Source organism: Wyeomyia smithii, chromosome 1 (genome assembly GCF_029784165.1).
Source record: "Wyeomyia smithii strain HCP4-BCI-WySm-NY-G18 chromosome 1, ASM2978416v1, whole genome shotgun sequence".
NCBI lineage: Eukaryota > Metazoa > Arthropoda > Insecta > Diptera > Culicidae > Wyeomyia > Wyeomyia smithii.
Genome location: NC_073694.1, coordinates 80,618,818 through 80,645,125, shown reverse-complemented (window position 1 = coordinate 80,645,125; position 26,308 = coordinate 80,618,818). Strand labels below are relative to the sequence as shown.

Here is a 26,308-nt window from a genome sequence, read left to right as displayed (position 1 = left end):
TTAAAGCAACAATATATTCATTAATCAATCAAGATGGAAATAAAAATGGATGATGGAAATAAATTAAAATATAGGTTGGATTCGATTATAAAGAGTGGACACGAAATTATTGCAACACCTTCGATTGGCTGTAACTTTTTTGCTGTACGAAGGACCCAAATTTCGAACTTTCTGTCTCAGAATGTAGTGTTTACATACTGTGAATTTGACAGTTGTGTGTTTTGTTGCCGCCAATATGTAAGATATTCAAGTGGAAGGGCGAGAAAAAATTTTGTACGCACACATGGAAAAACTTGAGTTTTCTCATCATGCGTTGGGAAAAACGCTGCACATTTGTAATTCGACCGTCTCAAGAGTTCTTAAAAGGTTCTAGGACAAGTTGACGTTGAATCACAATAGTGGAGCTGGAAGGAAACCGGGATCAGCATGCAGAAAAATGGAAGGAAAGGTCAAGGAAATTTTTACCTGTCATCCCAACACTTCAATAAATGATGTGGCCAAAAAGGTTGGAGTTTCCAAGTTTTACGTCCAGAAGATGAAGGTAAGAAATGAATTACACACGTGCAAGGTTCAGCAGTTCCTAAATTTTGATAAATTCCATCAGACATCTGCCAAAATCCACGCCAGACAGCTTCACACAAACCTGTTGACGGAAAGTAGTTGCTGTGAGATGGACGATGAAACGTATGTTCAAGCCTACAGTGACCAAATATCATCCATTATGAGTATTTGCGGAAGCGGTATGATACCCAGAGGCCAGAAATCAGAGAGTGGCTTCCGGTTTCTGGAAAATAAATTTAAAGGCACAAACATTACCCAATGTGGGTTTTTCAGGAACCGGAATGATGCTCAGAAGCCAGGAATTTGCGACTTCCGGTTTCTACGAATCATCCATAAATTATCAAATACAAACCAATAAAACAATATCCACTCTTTGGGTTCTAGAATATTGATGTTGTATTTGAAGTAATAATATAAATATAATTTGCGAAATTTGAAATTTGTGTGCCAAAGAAATAATTAACGAGAGACCCTTCTCTGGAAGATCGGAAAATAATGAATTTTGGTGATTTTTTTGGATATTTAGAGTAAAGTGAAGTGTTCGGGTATTAACCCTCCAGTGCCCAAAGTATTTTTTAGACGGACTTCGAAAAAATCCTTATGAAGCTCCATAAACATTTTTTAAGTTCTTATTGAAGCTTTTTAGAGGTTTAACTGAAGACCGTCTAAAGGCGGCACTGGGCACTAGAGGGTTAATAACGATAAAAATGATTCTTAATTTCGAAAACATTAATCCCGAGCAACGCTTGGAACGTTGCCTTAAATAATAATGTATGTGTTATCATTCTAGTTAGGCATTATTCTTTCAATAAGTTTACTTATAGAAGAGAGTAAACTAATTGGCCGACTACTTGATGCTTTAGCTGGGGTTTCACAGGTTTTAAAATTGGAGTGACTTTGTAATTTTTCCATTTTGTGGGAACATATACTATTTTAAAGCACCTGTTGAAATTTTTTACCGAAGAATATGAAGAGATGTCTTTTGATGATGAAAAATTCCATCATCTCCTGGTGCTTTCATGTTTTCAAAATTCTTGATAACAGATCGTATTTCATTCAAATTTGTTTCCAGTACCTCTTCAGACAGAAATTTTGATCATACTTTTGTCAAACTTTATTTTCAATAGGACTCTTTACGTTCAAATTGAAATTATAAACACTCTAGAACTGCTGAGCAAGTTTTTGAGTTTCCTGTTCATTCGTTGGAAAAATGCGGTCACCATTTTTGAGAACTAGAATGGGCTTTAAAGGTTTCTTGAGAACCTTCGAAAGCTTTCAGGTTGTTCAACTTCACTCGCAAAATTTTCTTTTCGCAAGAGAGAAATTCTTTGTTTGATTTCCTTTCGTAAATCTTCAAAAATAGCTTTCAAGTCTTCGTACACGCAAAAATTAGAGTGTGCGTTACCAGATAATTTATGAGCTTTTTTAGATCATTTACTGATCTGAACTGTTTTTCAGGAGACTGCTCTCGTTGATACAATGTAACCAGCATTGGTTGCTGCTAATTGAGGCACTTTTAAGTTTATTGAAATATTACCTGATCGATAAATTTTCTGGAACCAGATCATTCAAAAACAACACTGAATCAATAATAATAAGAGGATACATTGCATATGTTTATAAAATTTTGCATTTAACTATAATGTTACTGTTTTGTTTGTTTGTCGACTATAGCGGTTAATTCTGTAGATTTATCGGCTTACTGTTTGTGTTGTTACCGATGCAGAAGAAGCGGAATGTGGCTTGGACGAAACGCAAAACTGACGTTTCGAAATATTTATTGGGATTTTTATATGTCCCTTAAGCTGGAAGTACAAAGTCAGCAGAACAAAGAGTTAATAGCATGAAAATTTAGTGCTCATTCGATGCTTATTTAATATCATATCGCCGAATTTAATGCTCCATCATTTCTTTGAAAAATGCTCTTGTTTGCTAGCTTAAGAAAATAGCTAGCAGACAATATACGAAAATAGCATTTTTAGTCACAAAACAGTTCTATAAAGGTCAGAAACATTTAATGCTCTTGAAAAAAACTGATTTTCATGATAATTTTATTGACTTTGTATAAATTTTTCAAATATATGATAATACATGTATAGCTTTAATATTTTCAAACATTTTCCTCTGAAAACAATCAGAATCCTTTTGATACGATCGGGTACCAATTAAATGCTTCCATATGCGAACAGTTTCAATAACTTAGGTGCATTTTTCATTAGATATATTTTTTTCAAAAATATTGTTCTGCTAGCTTAAGAATAAGGATAAAAGTTAGCAGAACATTGGTCAAAAACAGCATTTTCAAGCAATAAACTGTTGCAGAATGGTCATAATAATTTAATGCTCATTAAATGCTCTTGAAAAAACCTGATTTTCATCAGTGCGTCTTAAACTGTCCTACAGATCAGACGTGTTTTCGGTTGCTTGTGGACTGGTCTTTGACTGCCTATAGCTTCAACGTTTGTGTTTTGTCAGTGTGTCTTTTAAAGACTACCTGAAAATTATTTCCCATCAGTCTTTCTCAAGACTACCTACTTTTGAATTTAACATTTGTTTTAACTTTTTTCGTATCACCTGAAATGGCTGGACGAAAAAAGGAACCACGCTTCGCTGCGGGGAGGAAAAGAGAGGCATCTCTTTCTGACACTTCGAGTGTCTGTAGTGACAATCCTTTTGATATTTTGCCTGAGCAAGAAGCTGGTGAAATGGAAGTTATTAATAATGAAACTATACAAAATGTAAAATATTTAAAAAAGAAGAAAGTTCCACCTATTGTGGTAACTATTTCTTCTGAATTAAATATTTTCAAAAAGGAACTTTCAACGTTTGTTTTTGACGTTAAAGTTACCTATCAAATTGGCCGTAGAGGTGAATGCCGCTAATTAGCCGACTCAATAAAGGGTCGTGATCGTCTTGTTCAGTATTTAACTGACAAGATGTACAAATTTTTTACATATGACACCAAGAACGCCAAGCCGTTCAAGGTTGTCTTGAAAGGTCTCACCAACGATCAAACCGTTGATGAGATCAACCTTACTTTAACAGAATTACTTGGCATAGCCCCTACCCAAGTAATTCTAATGAAACAAAAATCACGAGGCGAAAACAGTCAGCGAACTGGAATTTCCCTTGTTAATTATTTAATTCATTTTAACCGTAGTGAGGTTAATAACTTAAAATTTTTTGAAAAAGCACATGCTTTATATAACGTGCGTGTAAAATGGGAAGCTTATAGGAAGTTTGGCGGAGGTGAAAAGCATATCACCCAATGCCGTATTTGCCAACGTTATCGCCATGGTTCAAAGTTCTGTAACATGGACCATAAATGCCTGATTTGTGGAGACTCTTCTCACAAAAAGGACACATGTCCTGTGAAAGAGAGTAAAAATTTTCGCTGTGCGAATTGTAACGGCAACCCTTATGTCAAATTTTTATCAATGCCCAGTCCGTTTAGCAATTGTTAAGGCAAGGCAAGGTAAATTCAATTTCCCAATTGAAACAAACTTCAAAACAAAATTCACCAAGCGTACCAGTGACGCATAGTTTACCTACTCCTTTGCATACCCGTTTAACATATGCACAGGTTACAGGTAGTTCGAACATTCTACTGCCTAATGTTGGTAGTTCGAAAATGACCGTTAATATGGGTAAGCCAAACACGCTAGAAAATAATTGTACACCTATTACCCCAGCTAATATTACTACCGAAAATATTTTTTCTAATGTCAACTGCCTGGGGCCTATTACGGCAGGTAAACTTTCTTTTCTGCAACAGGCAATGTTCGATCTCATGAACGCCATGTTGCAGGCAAAATCAATGTTTGAAGCCATTCAAATAGGTACAAATTTTACAATTAAAATTGTTTCTAATTTAAAGTTTAGCAATGATTTTAAATAAACCGATCAAAATTTTAAATTGGAATGCTCGCTCATTGAAGGCCAATGAGAATGAGCTTTTTAAATTTTTAACAGTAAATAATGTGCATATTGCAATTATTACTGAAACATTTTTGAAACCTAACATGAAATTAAAATATGATCCCAATTACGTGGTTCATAGATATGATAGGATTCAGGGTTCCGGCGGTGGAGTTGCAATTGTTATTCATCGCCGAATCAAACATCGTGCTCTTCCCCATCTTGAGACGAAAGTTATTGAAACTTTGGGAATTGAAGTCCACACTGAACTTTGGATTTTATTTATTGCCGCAGCATATTTACCATTTCAATGCACACGCGAGCACAAAAATTATTGTAACCCGTAAAGACCCGGGACGGAACTTTTTTTTTTAAATGCTCGTTCTCAGCACTGGAATGGCCGATTTGGGAAAACTTGAACTTTTATTCAAGGGGAATAGTTGCTTTAAGTTTTGGTAAAGGTGCCACCCCTCTGGACCTCTCCCCGTTTTTGTGAGACGCAAATATGTCTGTGTTTTTTTCTAATTCTTCAAACAGATTGAGCAAACACTGGTAATTTTCATGCGTATCAATTGCTCCATGTATCAAATAATGTCAGGTGGATGAAATATGGTATATAAGAGTGAATTTTGGAGTTTTCAAATTATTTCAGTACAAAATCACAAAACTACGTATTTTCATAAGAAATCAAATAAAAAAATCGTTCCTCAGATTTTAAGCTCTACATTTTTGAAGTAAGGTCTCCTGAATCAATACGCGATGAAGTATTCATTTAAGCATGCAAATATTTTGAAAAAAAAAAATCGAGTTTAAATTCACTAAAGTACGTATTTTCATGGAAACCTGATTTTCTCAGTCTCCCACAGTTGGTTTCAACTTGGCTCTTCAATTTTCAAGCTTTATATTTCTAGAGTAACGTCTTCTGAATCCAAAGATGCTGAAAGATTTATTCTAGCATGCACAGATTTAGAGGAAAACGAGTTTGAATTCACCAACTACGAGTTCTTATGAAAACTTGATTTTCTCTAAATCTGTGCATGCTAGAATAAATCTTTCAGCATCTTTGGATTCAGAAGACGTTACTCTAAAAATATAGAGTTTGAAAATTGATGAGCTAAGTTGAAACCAACTGTGGGAGACTGAGAAAATTAGGCTTCCATGAAAATACATACTTTGGTGAATTTAAACTGGTTTTTCTCAAAATGATTGCATGCTAAAATAAATATTTCATCCCGTATGGATTCAGGAGACCTTACCGCAAAAATGTAGAGCCTAAAATTTGAAGAACGGTGTTGTTTGATTTTTTGTAAAAATACGTAGTTTTGTGATTTTGTACTGAAATAATTTGGAAACTCCAAAAATCACTCTTACATACCATATTTCATCCACCTGACATGATTTGATACATGGAGCTAATGATACGTATGAAAATTACCAGTGTTTACTCAATCTGTTTGAAAAATTAGAAAAAAAACACAGATATATTGATTCTGACTATTTTGATTCTGACTATCTTCCAATAACTTTTTCTTTATCACATGAATCAGTTTTAAACCCTATGAGCTCTGTTTTTAATTATAACAAGGCTAATTGGGAAAGATACAAAACTCATATTGAGAGAAATTTCAATAATGAGCTTGATTTGCAAAACGAATTGAATATTGATTCCGCTTTGGAAACATTAAAATGTGCAATTGTTGATGCCAGGAATTATTCTGTTCCAAAGGCTCAAGTGAAATTTGATTAACCAATAATTGACGAAAATCTTCAACTTCTAATTCGTTTGAAAAATGTCCGCAGACGTCAATATCAACGTTCTCGTGACCCTGTTTTTAAAACTATTTATAAAGATTTACAGAAAGAGATTGAACATAGATTTACTCTACTGAGAAATCAAAATTTTGAGACTAAAGTTGAAAATTGAAACCATATTCAAAACCCTTCTGGAAGCTGTCGAAGATTCTTAAGAAACCTTCAAAGCCTATTCCAGTTTTGAAAGATGGTGAACGTTTTCTTGTATCCAATGAACAAAAGGCTCAAAGACTTGCTCAGCAGTTTGAGAGTGTTCATAACTCAAATTTGAATTTTGTGAGTCCAATTGCAAATAATAACGTCAATTTGATTTAATTTCTTCCCAGAATTTTTTACCTGTATAAATAATTGAAACTAACTTGAATGAGATTAAATCAATTATTAAAAATTTCAAAAATATGAAAGCACCTGGTGACGATGGAATCTTTAATATATTAATCAAACACCTCCCTGAGAGCACAATGGAATTTTTAGTGACAATTTTCAATTGCTGCTTCAAAATTGCATATTTTCCCAAATTATGGAAAAATGCAAAAATTATTCCAATTTGAAAACCGGATAAGAACCCAGCTGAAGTTTCCAGTTATCGACCAACCAGTTTGCTTTCTTCAATAAGTAAACTGTTTGAGAGAATTATTCTTAACCGAATGATGTCACACATCAACGAAAATTCAATTTTTGCAAATGAACAGTTTGGATTTCGCCATGGGCATTTCACAACTCATCAATTGCTCAGAGTTACTAATATGATACGAGCTAACAAATTTGAAGGTTATTCTACTGAAGCTGCTCTTTTAGACATTGAAAAAGCATTCGACAGTGTTTGGCATAAAGGTTTGATTGCGAAATTGCAAACTTTTAAATTTCCAATTTTCCTAATCAAAATTTTGAAAAATTATCTTACTGATCGAACTCTGCAGGTTGTCTATCAGAATTCAAAATCTGATAGATTTCCTGTCAGAGCAGGTGTGCCTCAAGGTTCTGTCTTGGGCCCAGTCCTGTATAACATATTCACTTCAGATCTTCCTGATTTGCCTCCAGGATGCACAAAGTCATTGTTCTGCGATGCCATAAGCATTTCCGTAAAAGGAAAAAGCCTTCGTGTCATATGCAGTCGATTGCAGAAAAGTTTAGATATTTTTTCTTCCTACTTGCAAAAGTGGAAAATCTCTCCCAATGCTTCTAAAACTCAAATGATAATTTTTCCTCATAAGCCTAGGGCTTCTTTCCTCAAGCCAAACAATAATCACGTTGTCAAGATGAATGGGGTTATTTTAAGTTGGTCTGACAAGGTTTAGTACTCGGGACTAATTTACGATAAAAAACTTATTTTCAAAGAGCACATTGAGAATATACAAGCCAAGTGCATCAAATATACGAGATGTTTATATCCTCTCATTAACAGGAATTCTAAACTTTGTTTAAAGAACAAACTTTTGATTTACAAACAAATTTTTAGACCAGCAATGCTTTATGCTGTACCGATCTGGTCAAGTTGCTGTTCAACAAGGAAGAAAACGCTCCAAAGGACTCAGAATAAAATTCTGAAAATGATTTTGAAGCGTCCTCCTTGGTTTGGTACACTCGAATTACATAGACTTACTGGTGTTGAACCATTGGAAGCTATCTATACCTATAAAAATGCAGTCCGGTCTGTCTGTCGGTCTGTCTGTCTGTCTGATCCATATAGGCTCGGAAACTACCGAACCGATTGACGTGAAAATTTGTATGTAGGGGTTTCAGGGACCGAGAAAGGTTTTCATGATAGTTTGAGACCCCTCCCTCTTCTGAAAGGGAGGGCCCCCATACAAATGAAACACAAATTTCTGCACATCTTAAAAATCAACCAAGCAAATGAAACCAAATTTGGCATGTGGATGTTTTAGGAGTGACAAATATGTCCATATTAGTTCGACACCCCTCCCTCTTCTGGAAGGGAGGGGTTCCATACAAATGAAACTCAAATATCTGCATATCTAGAGAACTAACCAAGTAAATAGAACCAAATTGGGTAGTTGGATGTTTTTAGGGGTAACAAATATATCGATAATGATTTGACACCCCTCCCTCTTCAACAAGGGAGGGGTCCCATACAAATGAAACACGAATTTCCCACAGCTCGAGAACCAATCAACCAAATACAATCAAATTTGGTATGTGGATGTTTTTAGGAGTAAAAAATATGTCGATATTGGTTCGAAACCCCTCCCGCTTCTGGAAGGGAGGGATTCCATACAAATAAAACACAAATTTCTGCACATTCAGAGAACTTACCAAGTAAACAGAACCAAATTTGGCAGATGGATGTTTTTAAGGGTAACAAATATATCCATAATGGTTCGACACCCCTCCCTCTCCTATAAGAGAGGGGTCCCATACAAATGATACTCAAATTTCGCACAGCTCGAGAACCAATCAAGCGAATATAACCAAATTTGGCAAGTGAATGTTTGTAGATGTAACAAACATGTCCATAATGTTTCGACACCCTTCCTTCTTCTGGCATGTCTCCAAATGCCATTTTTAAATCCAAGATGGCGATTTCCGGATTCTGAAAAACAGCGGCAATTGACCAGAATTGTTATGACGCACTGAAGCCACAAATCGACCTCAGACAACATTTTGAATTGTAAGATGGCGACTTCCGGTGCCTGGAAAACAGCCGAAAATGACCAAATTTCACCCAATATGAGTGTTTCTTCAACCAGAATGACGCTCAGAGGCCAGAAATTGTCTCCTAATGCCATTTTAAAATCCAAGATGGCGACTTCCGGTTTCTGAAAACCAGCGGCAAATGACCAAATATCACCCAATATGAGTATTTCCGGAATTGTTATGATGCACTGAAGCCACAAATCGACCTCAGACAACATTTTGAATCGTTAGATGGCGACTATGGGGCGATGGGGTCCGGTGTCTGAAAATCAGCCGAAAATGACCAAATTTCACCCAAAATGAGTGTTTCTTCAACCATAATGACGCTCAGAGGCCAAAAACTGTCCCCTAATGCCATTTTGAAATCCAAGATGGCGACTTCCGGTTTCTGAAAAACAGCGGCAAATGACCAAATACCACCCAATTTGGGTATTTCTGGAATTGTTATAATGCACTGAACATTCTGTGCCGAACACGCATCAGTACTGGACGTGTTTGGTGATCGGTCCGATAGAGTATAAAACAAAAGACGTGTGAACAAGTGTTGGCATTGTTTGCCTGGTCAAGTGAAATAAATCCGGGTTCAAGGTCGTGCCTTTGTGCAACTGTTTCGCATCGTGACTGCCAGCTGGTGCGTAAGCCGATTTGGCTGCTGGCTGGATTGTGCTACAGCAGTGGACGAGACACAAACGAGGAAAAAGAAGAAGCCATCAGTGTCAGCGAGTTGTATCGCTGTGTGGAGTGATCTCACACCTGGCTCGCTGCTGGTGGCTGTTTGGTGCTGCTGTATTGGTGCTGCTGGCTGTAACGGCTGCTACTTCGAACGATCGGACAACCAACCTTACTGGAAGGGAGAAATAAAAAGGTACGTGTTCTTGTCAGCGCTAGTGCGCTAGACTTAGCGCAATAGATGTAGATCCCTCGCCTCCCGCGCCACCATCCCCGAACCCCTCTGACCCTGACCCTTCTGTTACCCCCTCCCCTGTTCATTCTTCAGTCCCCCCTCGCCCCAGGCTTTACCCAGACGGAGCCCAGGGCAGCTATACTGTTTATTTTCGGCCAAAGGCAGGACCGAAATCGAAAAAGTTGAACCTCTTGCAGATTTCTAAAGACCTGACGAAGGAGTACAAGGGCGTGACCGAAATTTCCAAGGTCCGGCCTAACAAGCTCCGTGTCGTGGTCGGTAACCTGAAAGAGGCCAACGATATAGCTTGCTCTGAGCTCTTCACACGCGAGTATCGCGTTTACATACCCGCACGAGACGTGGAGATCGACGGTGTCATAACCGATTCGAGTCTGTCCGTCGAGTGTATACTGCAAAGTGCCAAAGGGTGCTTTAAGAACAAAACGTGTCCCGAAGTAAAGGTGCTCGACTGCAAGCAATTGCGGTCAGCATCGATCATCGGTGGCAAAACAGTATACACTCCGTCAGACTCGTTTCGAGTTACGTTCGCCGGGTCTGCACTACCAAGCCACGTCTCGATCCACCGGGTTCGTCTCCCTGTGAGGCTCTACGTGCCCCGCGTCATGAACTGCCTGAATTGCAAGCAGTTAGGCCATACAGCCGCCTACTGCTGCAATAAGGCACGTTGTGGCAAGTGTGGGGAGTCTCATGCGGAAGATTCTTGCAGTGTTAACGCTGAAAAGTGTATTCACTGCGGAGAAAATCTGCATGAGCTCTCGACATGTGCGGTGTACATGCAGCGCAGGGATAAAATAAAACGGTCTCTCAAAGAGCGTTCAAAGCGTTCCTACGCTGACATGCTGAAGAAGACCGTTACCACTTCCCCCGTTACTTCGAACCCCTTCGATCTGTTGTCCTCTGATGAAACCGATTCTGACGATTCACCAGCGGGAGCATCTTACGCCAATCCTGGGGAGTCTAGAAAGAGGAAAAAAATTTCCTCTCCTAAACTTCCCAGAAAAGGTCCTAAGATTTCTCAAAGTGAAATGAAAGTTACAAACAAACCAAACAGTGCTGCGGAAAAACCGAAGCAAACTCCTCCTGGGCTGGCAAATTTAAAGTCCCAGAAGGAGTTCCCAGCACTGCCAGGAACATCTAAAACCCCAGTTGCTCCTTTTACACTCCCAGTTGATGAAACAAACTCTGGATTAGTGAAATTTTCTGACATTGTGGACTGGATTTTTGAAACTTTCAATGTACCCGATCCAATTAAAATTTTTTTTACAGCATTCCTCCCAACAGTTAGATCATTTTTGAAGCAGTTGACTGCCCAATGGCCTCTCCTTGCAGCGATTGTATCCTTCGATGCCTAATTCAACTGCGTATATGAAGGATTCTATCTCTGTCTTACAGTGGAATTGTAGAAGTATTTTACCAAAAATTGATTCGTTTAAAGTTTTGATAAATAAAAACAAATGCGATGCATTTTCCCTTTGTGAAACTTGGCTTACTTCAAATATTGATCTCAACTTCCATGATTTTAATATTATTCGCCTTGATCGAGACACCCCATATGGAGGAGTACTTTTAGGGATTAAAAAGTGCTATTCTTTCTATCGTATTAACCTCCCCTCGATTCCAGGCATCGAAGTTGTCGCATGTCAAATGACAATACAAGGTAAAGAGCTTTGTATTGCCTCAATATATATTCCCCCCAGAGCACAGGTTGGGCAACGGCTGCTCTTTGATTTAATAGAACTTCTTCCCTCGCCACGTTTGATTTTGGGAGACTTCAACTCTCATGGCGTGGCTTGGGGTTCCCCATACAATGATAACCGCTCCTCTTTAATCTATAACCTTTGCGATGACTTCGACATGACTATTTTGAACAACGGTGAAATGACACGTATCCCGAAACCTCCAGCGCGCCCAAGCGCTTTGGATCTATCCTTATGTTCGATGTCGCTACGGTTGGATTGCACATGGAAGGTAATCCTCGATCCTCACGGTAGCGACCATCTGCCTATTCTTATTTCAATTACTAACGGGTCAACTCGCATGCGACCAATTGACATTCCGTATGACCTCACACGAAATGTCGATTGGAAGTTATACGAGGAAATGATTTCAAAAGCGGTCGAGTCGATTCAACATCATTCACCACTTGAAGAATACAACCTCCTCGCGGGCTTGATTCTCGACGCCGCGTTGCAAGCCCAAACGAAGAAATATCCCGGCGTAACGATCAAAGAACGGCCTCCCACTCCGTGGTGGGACCAAGAGTGCTCCGATGTCTACACGCAAAGATCCGACGCGTTTAAGGCCTACCAGACGGGAGGTATACCTGGCGACTATTTACGGTATTCGGAGCTTGATACCAAGCTTAAAAGCTTGGCTAAAGCAAAGAAACGTGGATATTGGCGTCGGTTCGTGAACGAGACGTCGAGGGAGACATCGATGAGGACTCTTTGGAACACAGCCCGAAGAATGCGGAATCGCGTAACGGTCAACGAAAGCGAGGAGTCTTCAAGTAGGTGGATATTTGATTTTGCCAGGAAAGTATGTCCGGACTCTGTTCCTGCGCAAAATATTGTTCGCGATGCGTCTCCGGGCCACGACGCGATAGAATCACCTTTTACGATGGCAGAATTTTCAGTTGCCCTCCTGTCCTGTAACAATAACGCGCCTGGATAAGATAGAATCAAATTCAACTTGTTGAAGAATCTACCCGGCAATGCCAAGAGGCGCTTGTTGAACTTGTTCAATAAGTTCCTGGAGCAAAACATTGTACCGCAGGATTGGAGGCAAGTGAAGGTGATCGCCATCCAAAAACCAGGGAAACCAGCTTCTAATCACAACTCTTATAGGCCGATTGCAATGCTATCCTGTATCCGGAAATTGATGGAAAAAATGATACTCCGTCGTTTAGACCACTGGGTCGAATCAAATGGTCTACTATCAGAAACTCAATTTGGCTTCCGCCGTGCCAAAGGGACGAATGATTGTCTTGCGTTGCTTTCAACAGATATTCAGCTGGCGTATGCTCGTAAAGAACAAATGGCGTCTGCGTTCTTGGACATTAAGGGGGCTTTTGATTCCGTTTCTATTGACATTCTTTCGGGTAAACTTCACCGACAAGGATTTTCTCCAATTTTGAACAATTTTTTGCACAATTTGTTGTCCAAAAAGCACATGCATTTTACGCATGGCGATTTGGCAACTTTTCGCATTAGCTACATGGGTCCTCCCCAGGGCTCATGTTTAAGCCCCCTTCTTTACAACTTTTATGTAAATGACATCGACGAATGTCTGGCAAATTCATGCACGATAAGACAACTTGCAGACGACAGTGTAATCTCTGTTACAGGAGCCAAAGCTGCCGATTTGCAAGGACCATTGCAAGATACCTTGGACAATTTGTCTGCTTGGGCTTTACAGCTAGGTATCGAATTCTCTCCGGAGAAGACTGAGATAGTAGTTTTTTCTAGGAAGCATGAACCTGCTCAGCTTCAAACACAATTAATGGGTAAAACGATTTCTCAGGTTTTGGTACACAAATATCTTGGTGTCTGGTTCGACTCTAAAGGCACCTGGGGTTGTCACGTGAGGTATCTGATGAAAAAATGTCAACAAAGAGTGAATTTTCTTCGTACAATAACCGGACAATGGTGGGGAGCCCATCCAGGAGACCTTATAAGGCTTTACCAAACAACGATATTGTCTGTTATTGAATACGGGTGTTTCTGCTTCCGCTCCGCAGCAAACACACATTTGATCAAACTGGAGCGAATACAATATCGTTGTTTGCGTATCGCCTTAGGTTGCATGCAGTCGACCCATACGATGAGTTTGGAGGTTTTAGCTGGAGTACTACCATTGAAAAACCGCTTCTGGAGCCTGTCTTCTCGTATTCTAATCAAATGTGAGGTCTTGAACCGTCCCGTGATTGAAAATTTTGAAAGGTTAATCGAACTTCATTCTCAAACCCGTTTTATGACATTGTATTTCAATCACATGTCCCAAAATATTAACCCTTCTTCGAATATTCCAAATCGTGTCGACTTATCAAATACTTCTGATTCTACTGTGTTTTTCGATACATCCATGATAGAAGAAACTCGTGGAATCCCGGATCATTTACGCGTGCAGCAGATCCCTAAAATTTTTTCCAATAAATATCGAAACATCAACTGCGACAATATGTACTACACTGACGGATCACTTCTTGATGGGTCCACTGGCTTCGGTATCTTCAATAACAATTTAACCGTCTCCCATAAGCTCGATAATCCTGCTTCTGTTTACGTCGCAGAATTAGCTGCAATTCAGTACACCCTAGGGATTATCGAAAAAATGCCCACGGACCATTATTTCATCTTTACGGACAGTCTCAGTTCCATTGAGGCTCTCCGATCGATGAAAGATGTTAAGCACTCTCCGTATTTCCTGGGGAAAATACGGGAACATCTGAGTGCTTTATCCGAAAAATCTACTCAGATTACCTTAGCGTGGGTCCCTTCTCACTGCTCGATACCGGGTAATGAGAAAGCGGACTCTTTGGCTAAGGTGGGCGCAACAAACGGTGATATTTATGAAAGACCAATTGCCTTTAATGAATTTTTCGCACTTGTACGTCAGAATACGATCATCAGTTGGCAAAATGCTTGGACCAGAGGGGAATTGGGAAGGTGGTTACATTCCATAATCCCCAAAGTATCGACGAACCCGTGGTTCAAGGGGTTGGATGTAGGTCGGGATTTCATTTGCGTGATGTCCCGGCTTATGTCCAATCACTATAGATTTGACGCGCTCCTCCGTCGTGTTGGGCTCGGGGAAAGTGGTATCTGTGCCTGTGGTGAAGGTTATCACGACATAGAGCATGTGGTTTGGTCATGCCCTGTACACCGTGACGCCAGGTCTAAATTAATAGCTTCCCTGCAGGCCGAGGGTAGACAGCCGGCTGTTCCTGTTCGTGATGTCTTGGCGAGCCGTGACCTATCCTACATGTCCCTTATATACGTTTTCCTGAAATCCATCCACGCCCCAGTCTAGTCCCGTTCCCCTCCGTCTACACCCAACAAAACGACAAGAACACGTTTGAACCTTAAGCACAAAACCAGCAACCAGACCCCGCACAATAGAACCAGGACCCAAGGACTACGAGCCTCTGTCCCAACTCACGACATCGTGGCTCAGCAGAACGAATCCATACATGCCATTCGACGATTATCAGACGACCATTGAACAACAAAACACTGATTGGAAATCCCATGCTAGTTTTAAGTTAGACTTAATTTCAGCTCGTAGTCGGCAGCGAGGATAAAAAATTTGCTTTAGTTTTTAAGTCATCAGATATATTGGCGCCGTTAAACATTAAATTGTATTTGTGCCGTGTCAAATAAATGTTATGTGAAGAAAAAAAAAAAAAAAATAATGCACTGAAGCCAAAAATCGACCTCAGACAACATTTTGAATTGAGCCGTTGCGGAACAGAGTGGTCTAAAGACCATTTTTTCGAGAATGAGTTTTTTGCATAAACCGCATCTACTCAAGAAGCTGAAGTTGGGAGATTAAGAAAATTTCGGAAAATCAAATTTTAAAGCTGATTTATTCCGTGTTGAAAATTCGTCCGAAACAGAATGGCCGTTTTGTTTCGGAACAGAGTGGTCTATGTACATGAATCGATGTAATACTATCATGTAACACGTAACATGTAGCTTATTACATGTGATAAGGAACATGCCACTTGTGATATGTAACATGTTACACGTAGTGTAACACGAAAACTGTAACATGTAAAATATTATGTAATATGTAATGTAACACGTGACATCTTACATGTGACATGCTATATGTATCATATAACATGTGACACTAGCCATTTATACGATTTAACGTCATTTTCTTTGTCATTTACCGGGTGTGTGTACATAGACCACTCTGTTCCGAAACGATTCGAGGATTCCAGTGAATATATATATGAAGTCAGAGTGGTCTATGTACATTGGTGAGATGAAATCACCGATTTCGCAAAGAAACTGTTAATTTTATGTATCCCAATGTTAAACCACTTCATAACTTTTATATTAGAACATTTTGTTTGAAAGAATCCGTTGAACAAAATTTTATTCAGAGATTTTTCGAAAATTGCTTCTCCTGAACAACTTGCTCGATGGCACATAGACCACTCTGGTTCGCAACGGCTCAATTGTAAGATGGCGACTTCCGGTGTCTGGAAAACAGCCAAAAATGACCAAATTTCACCCAATATGAGTGTTTTTTCAACCAGAATGACGCTCAGAGGACAGAAATTGTCTCCTAATGCCATTTTAAAATCCAAGATGGCGACTTCCGCTTTCTGAAAACCAGCGGCAAATGACCAAATATCACCCAATATGAGTATTTCCGGAATTGTTATGATGCACTGAAGCCACTAATCGACCTCAGACAACATTTCGAATTGTAAGATGGCGACTTCCGGTGCCTGGAAAACAGCCGAAAATGACCAAATTTCACCCAATATGAGTGTTTCTTCAACCAGAATGACGCTCAGAGGCCAGAAATTGTCTCCTAATGCCATTTTAAAATCCAAGATGGCGACTTCCGGTTTCTGAAAACCAGCGGCAAATGACCAAATACCACCCAATATGAGTATTTCCGGAATTGTTATGATGCACTAAAGCCACAAATCGACCTCAGACAACATTTTGAATTGTAAGATGGCGACTTCCGGTGTCTGAAAATCAGCCGAAAATGACCAAATTTCACCCAATATGAGTGTTTCTCCAACCATAATGACGCTCAGAGGCCAAAAACTGTCCCCTAATGCCATTTTGAAATCCAAGATGGCGACTTCCGGTTTCTGATAAACAGCGGCAAATGACCAAATACCACCCAATTTTGGTATTTCTGGAATTGTTATAATGCACTGAAGCCAAAAATCGACCTCAGACAACATTTTGAATTGGGCCGTTGCGGAACAGAGTGGTCTAAAGACCATTTTTTTTCGAAAATGAGTTTTTTGCATAAACCACATCTTCTCAAGAAACGCACTAGCATGATGGTTCAGAGAGGACGCGGGAATTAAAGGATAAATATTAGTGTTAGTGACGTTTTGCCTGTGTGTTTTGTTTGATTTGCATGGCAAAAGAGAAGCATTGTTTTTTTTTTGTTTTTTTCTCTGCTTTCATTTTGAGCAGTTTTATGCCCTTGTTTTATGATTTTTCTAGCTTTTGAGTAAATACTGAAACACATAGACAATTTTTAATTTAATTAAGTAGAAATCTTGTCGGTCAGCATTACAAATAAATTTTGATTGCGATTGTTTTGGCATTTTGTTGAATCTAATTTGTGCTCGGTCTTGTTCGATATGCATATTTGCATTTTTTAAAATTTCTAGCTATGAATGCATGAAACTTTGCCAGTTTTTCGTACTCAGTAGGTATCTTCGCTTCATTATTCAAGAAGTAAGTGGTAATCAACGCGAAATACCGTGTCTCCGCGTATGCGTCGGTAAGAGGGAATAGAGCGGTCGCGCAGAACTTTCCGGGGTAAACGTGTTTTCGGCCCAGGTGAGCTTTGCTCAACTATGGATTTTCGGTGTGCTGTGACTGCCAAGGTGTACCAAACCATTTATTCGCAGACTGTCCACCCGTAGGTTCTATTTCAGCACGCAGTGATTCGGAGTAGGTTCCGTTCGTTCGATAAATATCGTAAATAATTAATCGCGACAAAACATCGTAATTAATCGCCACCAAATATCGCAATTATTTGCGATTAATATCAGGATTATACGCGACTCGTCTGTCAACGCACACATCCTTCTTTTTCTTTCTTCTTTCGTTCGTTTCAAACGGCGATGGCCAAGCAAATAGGCCGTTTTTAAAGTTCTCTTGCTGACCGCTTGCAGTATGTGTTGAGGGCCTATATATTTACTTTTTTCTCGTTTTCAGTTAATGCATATCTGGTTGCTTCGTAACATTGTGTAGTCAGCTGAGATAAATCAATGAGAGATACGTTTCGGTAGTTGCAAAATGACTTCATAAACAGATTTTCGAATATTTGAGTCTGTCTTGATTAGGTTATAGGTCCGGTATCCTTGCGTGCGCATTATTTTTGCGGTGTTACATCATCAACCGGAATGAGTTCGGATCGCGTTATGATTTCCGTAAAAGATATAATGAACTCGTACGCGCGATATTTGGTATTATGAACCCGGTATTAGAACTCAGCGCATCGTTTACCAAAACGAAATCTGCTGCAAACCTTACCCTTTTCTCCAACATCCCAGTGATTTCTCGTGGAAGTGCAGAGGTGTTCTCGGCTTCCAATGAAGCGAGTATCACGTCAACATATTCCTATACACACTCCTTCTTTGACCTGCATTCGGATGCGGCCGGCGCTGGTATTGCCTAATATAAAGATTAAGGTCACCAGTTTTTACACATTGAGGATGAATGTTAATCCCAAGCATCATCTATTGGTTCTCTGTGTAATTACAGCTAATCTGGCAATAACGGAGTAGCAACCGCGGGCGGTCAATCATGCTCATGCTCATGCTCATAAACCACATCTTCTCAAGAAGCTGAAGTTGGGAGATTAAGAAAATTTCGGAAAATCAAATTTTAAAGCTGATTTATTCCGTGTTGAAAATTCGTCCGAAACAGAATGGCCGTTTTGTTTCGGAACAGAGTGGTCTATGTACATAAATCGATGTAATACTATCATGTAACACGTAACATGTAGCTTATTACATGTGATAAGGAACATGCCACTTGTTTTGTACATGTCACACGTGATATGTAACATGTTACACGTAGTGTAACACGAAAACTGTAACATGTAAAATATTATATAATATGTAATATCTTGTGTTACATGTAATGTAACACGTGACATCTTACATGTGACATGCTATATGTATCATATAACATGTGACACTAGCCATTTTATACGATTTAACGTCATTTTCTTTGTCACTTACCGAATGTGTGTACATAGACCACTCTGTTCCGAAACGATTCGAGGATTCCAGTGAATATATAGGGTAGTTTGGGGTGATTTGGACCCCTGGGGTGAAATGGACAGGTGCTTTATCTTGGAAAGTATTACATTTTTGGGTTCCATGTACTACTTCATCCTTTCCTTGAGCTACTAAACCCTAACTAATATAAAAATTTCATGGTTTGCTGTGACAGGTGCACCGCAGTGCCAATGTAAACAAAGGAAACATCAAAAGTTGATTTTGCTGTATGTTTTACGCTCGTATATTTAAGGTTTTTTTGAGAACTTCTTCGATGTTTTCAGTCTAATGAGCTTTGCAGCCGTGTTTGTCTAGTAAAAGAGTACATTTTAATGAAAGATTGCGATAAGTTTGATCGAAAATAGTGGAAGGAATTGAGTTTTTAGAAAGGTGTCCTGTTTGGGGTAAAATGGACAGTTTTTTGGGGTGATTTGGTCAGGCGAGTTTGAAGTAAATTCTTTTGTCGGACTGATGCCGCGGGCATATGAAAACGAACGGATAGACGGCGGTGTACAAACAATGAACTGTAAAAAGTGTTGCAGGCAATCTGGGATGATTTATCTGTACAAAAAGTGTTTTCAATGCCCCGCAGAGTGGCGGGTTTTTGAACAAAAGTTGGAAAAACCTAATTTTTTTTCTAAAATGCTTGAAAATGACGTATAATGCCAATTTTTGGGTGCTGAACTCATTTCTGATGTCCGAAAATGTTGTTTCCCTAAAATGCCGTTAAACCTTTCTTGTTATCAGATTAATTTTTTTGTTCAGATCATGTTCAACATTGGTATACTTGTTCTTTATCGAAAAACTTTATACCCGTATTTTTTGTTTTGTCCTTAGTGTGATCCATTTTGAATTAAAGTTGCCAAAAATCGGCAATCATTTTTCAGCCGTTTGACCGATTAAAAGATTTAATGGAAAATTTAAGGAATTTGATAGGCCTTTCAAGGAAAAATAAGAAATCGTACGTCAACGTACATTCGTTATATATTTTTCCGTTTCGCGAATTTGGGATTAACGGATTTGGAACGACAATATGCTAACCGGGACCCAAAAATTCGAAAAATACGGTTAATTTCATATTTCATATTGATTATCCGATCATTCCGAACTGTTTCACGAGACTGTACGGTACACAAGAGTTCTGAAAAATAACATAAATTTCCCCTCAAAACGAAACTCGTTGATCCAAAATCAGATCAAAAATGAGGGAATTAGGTAATCGAAGTTAAGCTCAAAATTGTGATTTTCGAACATAAAAATCATTGAAATTTCCTGACACAGCAACATTCAAAGTGCTGCCACAAATTGGTATATCATCTGATTCTCATGAAACTTACATCACACATACACTGACACACAAACACACACGCACACAAACACACACGCACACAAACACACACACACGCACACATACTCACACACACACAAACGCGCGTGTGCGACAAACGATCGCATACTCAGTTTCTAGTATGAATAATTGGAGAATGGAAATTTTTTTGGCCTACTGTGGAACCACTGTGCAATGCCTAAGAATTGCAGTTATCATTCCGTATGCCTGATACCACCTTCTACTGTGTATTAAGCAACGATTGATACTATAAAACTCACATTTTTTACCCTTTCCACATCACCCCAAACCCTGTCCATATTACCCCAATAGCTGTCCATTTTCACCCCAAACGATTTTTTTATGTCCGAAAATCATAATTTTTAGTTTCGTTACTTTTTTTGTTCTTTTGACCTCAATATCAAGGTTTTTTCGTGCAGAAACATAGAAAACAGATCAATATTGCTATAGCACATTACGTTTATGGGATAGAAAAAAACAGGTTACCCCAAACTACCCTATATGAAGTCAGAGTGGTCTATGTACATTGGTAAGAAGAAATCACCGATTTCGCAAAGAAACTGTTAATTTTATGTATCCCAATGATTAACCACTTCATAACTTTTATATTAGAACATTTAGTTTGAAAGAATCCGTTGAACAGAATTTTATTCAGAGATGTTTCGAAAATTGCTTCTCCTGAACAATTTGCTTGATGGCACATAGACCACTCTGGTTCGCAACGGCTCAATTGTAAGATAGCGACTTCCGGTGTCTGGAAAACAGCCGAAAATGACCAAATTTCACCCAATATGAGTGTTTTTTCAACCAGAATGACGCTCAGAGGTCAGAAATTGTCTCCTAATGCCATTTTAAAATCCAAGATGGCGACTTCCGGTTTCTGAAAACCAGAGGCAAATGACCAAATATCACCCAATATGAGTATTTCCGGAATTGTTATGATGCACTAAAGCCACAAATCGACCTCAGACAACATTTTGAATTGTAAGATGGCGACTTCCGGTGTCTGAAAATCAGCCGAAAATGACCAAATTTCACCTATATGAGTGTTTCTTCAACCAGGATGACGCTCAGAGGCCAAAAACTGTCCCCTAATGCCATTTTGAAATCCAAGATGGCGACTTACGGTTTCTGAAAAATAGCCTGCGGTGACCAAATACCACCCAATATGTGTATCACCGGATCCAGATGCAAGTAGCTAAAAATTGACCTCAGACACCAGTTTGAATTGTTAAATGGCAACTTCTGGGAAACAGCCGAAAATAACCGAATACTACTACATATGGATATTTCCGTAATCGAAATGATGTATAGGAGCCAAGCATTGACCCTGTACACCATTGTGAATTCGAAGATGACCACTTTCAGTTTCTAAAAAAAAACGAAAATAACTGAATTGCATTCAATATATTCTCGGAATAGAGGTGATGTACTAAAGCCAAAAGTCGAGGATGTTGTCATTCCGATAAAACCAATCATTTCAAATGATATAAACAAATCGCAAGGAATCAATGAATTTGAAATGTTTAAAATTATTAAATTAAACACTAAAATAGGCGAAACGAAGTTTGCCGGGTCAGCTAGTGTCAAATAATATTATTAACAATTTTCGACAAAAATCGTTGCAATTCTCAATTGCTACGATAAGCTCTCTTTGTAGCCAATAAGTTAGCATTTAAGTTAGTTGTAAGTTTACTTTCCTTTCTTGACAAGTAGGTTTAAATCCCTACGAATGATAAGTCCTAATTGCGAAAGCAAACAAATCCTAACAATTAAAATTACAAATTACTAACAGTGTTGAGAAGTCACCATTTGTGATTGGACATTATTTACTAATATTTATCATAAATACTTAAGCTACTAACAAATACCCCTCATAAAAAAAACCTGATTTTCATGATAATTTTATTGATTTTGTATAAATTTTTCAAAAATATGATAATACATGAATAGCTTTAATTTTTTCAAACATTTTCCTCTGAAAACAATCAGAATCCTTTTGATACAATTAGATACCAATTAAATGCTTCCATATGCGAGCAGTTTCAAAAACTTAAAAAATCAAATTAAATTAAAATTAAAATAAAATAAGCACTCAATAAGCACTTATCATTCGTAGGAATTTAAACCTACTTGTCAAATAAAGGACATAAACTTACAACTAATTTAATTTCATACTTATTGACTATGAAGTGAGCTCATCATAGCAATTGAGGATTGCAACGATTCTTGTCGAAATTTGTTAATAATTATTTTTGACATTGCTTCTAATGTTTCAACACTAGTAAGTCTTTGTTATTCGAGTGTACCAAACCAAGGAGGACGCTTCCAAATCATTTACAGAATTTTATTCTGAATCCTTTTAAGCGTTTTCTTCCTTGTTGAACGGTAACTTGACCAGATCGGTACAGTATAAAGCATTGCTGGTCTAAAAATTTGTTTGTAAACTGCTCGCATATGGAAGCAATCAATTAGTATCTAATCGTATCAAAAGGATTTTGATTGTTTTCAGAGGAAAATATTTGAAAAATTTGAAGCTATTCATGTATTATCATATTATATATTATATATTTTTGAAAAAAATATATTTAATGAAAAATGCACCTAAGTTATTGAAACTGTTCGCATATGGAAGCATTTAATTGGTACCCAATCGTATCAAAAGGATTCTGATTGTTTTCAGAGGAAAATGTTTGAAAAAACTAAAGCTATTCATGTATTATCATATTTTTGAAAAATTTATACAAAGTCAATAAAATTATCATGAAAATCAGGTTTTTTCAAGAGCATTAAATAAGCATTAAATGTTTCTGACCGTTATAGAACTGTTTTTGACTAAAAATGCTATTTTCGTATATTGTCTGCTAGCTATTTTCTTAAGCTAGCAAACAAGAGTATTTTTCAAAGAAATGATGAAGCATTAAATTCGGCGATATGGCATTAAATGAGCATCAAATGAGCACTAAATTTTCATGCTATTTACTCTTTGTTCTGCTGACTTTGTACTTCCAGCTTAAGGGACATGATTTTTATGTATGTTTATTCAAACAAATGACTAAACTTGGTCTGAATTGTTGGATACCGCAAGGCGGGATGGTAAATTCATGTTTCCGTTACAGATCATTTGTGAGAAATTTCCACATTCTTCGGCTTACGTAGAACGCATATTTCAATATACACTACCCGTCATAAGTTTGGAATCGCTTCACTGAGTATTGCAACACCCATTTTGAACATTGCAACACCCCGAAAAGTTTAGCATCACTTAAATGGGCAGATTTATGTAACTCAATCTTTCGATTGGAAACCTAGTTAGTTGTGGTCTTCAGCAAAGTTGCTCAGAAGGTCAAGGTCTTGTAATTGGCAGACAGTATAGTGCGGAATTCAGCCTAGTGTGCATGTAGTTTCGAGTATTTTGAACGTTATTTAGCTCAATAATCCCGCCATTTAGAGAGTTGCGATTTTAAGCAAAGTTACTCAGGAGGTCAAGGGCTTGTAATTGGCGGACAGTATAGTGCGGAATTCAACCGCAACGCAGCGCTAGTGTTCAGTTTTAAGCGTTTCGAATTCAGTTTATCTCAATAATCCCATCATTTAGTGAGTTGCGATGTTCAGCAAAGTTACTCGAAAGATCAAGAGTTTCTGGTTGGCTAACAGTTTAGTTCGTATCTTTTCTTCAATTGTTGCTAGTGTGCATAAAGTTTTTAGTATTTTCACCTTACTCTATCTTAAAATCTGTTTAGATAGTTGCAATATTCATTTACGCGATTCTATAAGCACTGATTGTTTACACATGACGAAGTTTAACCAATTTGAGTGTTGACAGTTTGATCACTTCACACAATACGTAAGCTTGTGTGTGTTTATTTTAAAGAAATGCTTTCATTTGAGGAGGTTACAACATGTAGCATGCGACTGTGTTGGTATGTTGACAGTTTGATCACCAACATTCACAACCCGTTTTACAATGGGGAAAATTGACGATATCGCGACTAAATTGATTACCACGGCTACAAACAGCAGCAGTAGACATGCCTCTAATCCAATGTTGAAGGATTTGAACACCACAGAGGGCATTTCGTATTACACTGAATTGTACTGAAAATAGAATCGATGGAATAGTTTGAAACCCACATGCGGCGTTAAACTGTATTTAGACATACAGGTCGGACTCGATTATATACAGACTCGATTATATATTGACTCGATTATATATGATTCGATTATATATAAAATTGTATATAATCGAATCATAAAAAAAAATTTTTTTTTTCAATTTTAAATATAACTTAAGTAAAGCAGCAATGTCGTATAGGGATTGTCCAAAAATACGTAACGCCTAGGGGGAGGTAGGGATCTGACAAAACGTCGCAATCAATACAAAAAATTGTGAAGATCTATACAAAGAGCGTTACCTAGAGGGAAGAGAGGTTCGAAAATAGTTTTTATTTACGGTACGTAATAAATGGACGTTCCCTTCAGTCCAATATGACGTAACGCAACATTTTTTGACCCAAAACGTTGATTTTTGAGCCATAATGTTCCAAGTAAAGTAAAACTGATTTAAAACAGAAATATCGCTCCGGTGAATTTGCTTTTACACTTTGTGCGGTCGTTCTTACACATCACGCAATGCAAGTTGCAATACACGCCGTGTAGTGTTTCTATGCAAAAGTGGCACCCGTGCAGCACGGTGTAGTGTTCTTGCCATGGCTGACTGCAACAACATAAAGAATAACTACGAAATCTATACATGCATATATTTTTGTAAAAAAGGTTTTTGCGACTTTAAGGGGGTTAGTCAAAAAAAATTCTACTTATTTATTCAAAAACAACAAAATATTTAGGCAAAATAAACAAAAAAAAATTTTTTTTTCTGATTAGATAATATATAGGATTCGATTTTATATAGTGAAAATTTTTCGGAGACTGTATATAATCGAGTCCGCCCTGTACTTGACCAGAACTGGTGGCACAAGCCGAACACCGCAACTTTGTGGGTAGTAATAATCACGCGATAAATTGAAGTCTAAATACGAAAACCTGCATGCACCCTAGCGCCACATAGCGGGGTAATTCAGTATTAAATTGTCTACCATGTAGAAGCCTTTAGCCTCCTGAACAAGTTGGCTGAATACCGCAACTTTCTGGCAGGTCGAAATCGTGAGATTAGTTAAGTTCAAAATGCGACACATTGTGTGCCCACTAGCGCCACATAGCGGTGATATTTAACACTGAATTGGCTACCATACAGTAGCCTTTGACCTTCTGAACAAGTTTGCTGAAAACCGCAACTTTCCAGATTGTCAAAAACACGAGATATCCGCCTATTTCCTATTTCAAGTTGACGATTGGCTTTATTTATAATTGTCGAGTAGTGCTGTCTGAACATCATTTGCGATGGAATAATCAAATAACAAGGGCTGTTTTTTACGCTGGAAGCTGATCACGGTACACTTTGGGACGCTTATCAACATGAAGTTGCGATTACACCAGTCATTAAAGAAATCGATAAGCTCTTAAAGCCTGCTGCAATCCTCAAGTGTTTCAATAAGGTGAAAAATCTCAGTATCATCCGCGTAGAGCAGTCGTGTACCAGGTGGTAAAATCCGAGTGACATCATTGATGAACAGTGAGAAGAGCAGCGGCCTCAGTATGCTGCCTTGAGGCACACCGGAACTGTTACTAAACCAAGTAGATTGCGATGTACCCAACTTAACAGCAATCTTACGATGGCGTAGATAAGAGTTTAGCCATTCAACCATCCCAGCGGCGACTCCGAGCTTATAACATTTGGCACAAAGTAACCCATGATCAACACGATCAAAGGCAGCTTTCAAATCCGTGTAGATGGCATCGATTTGAAGACTCTGTTCCATGCCACGAAGACAGAATGAAGTAAACTCCAGTAAGTTTGTGGATACAGATCTGCCAGGATAAAACCCATGCGGCGCGGTAGAAATATATAATTTTTCACGCTGAACATAAGATGATGATGAACAATTGATTCAAAAACTTTCGAGCAAGCGCACAAGCAAGAGATTCCGCGGTAATGTTCAATATTTCGTTTATCGCCTTTCTTAAATAC

At 38.3% G+C, this 26,308-nt stretch overlaps 1 protein-coding gene across 5 annotated transcripts in view; it reads right to left on the bottom strand.

The window, feature by feature from the left end:
- Positions 1 to 26,308, bottom strand: part of LOC129719196 (TOX high mobility group box family member 3-like) — a 295,603-nt gene that overhangs the window by 258,515 nt on the left and 10,780 nt on the right. Inside the window, exon 2 of one of the 5 annotated variants that reach the window (XM_055670710.1) lies at positions 466 to 643. The exons of the other annotated variants lie outside the window; for them this stretch is intronic. The gene's annotated coding sequence lies outside the window, so the exon portion shown is untranslated. The remainder of the gene's footprint in view (positions 1 to 465; positions 644 to 26,308) is intronic. 5 annotated transcript variants of the gene reach the window in all.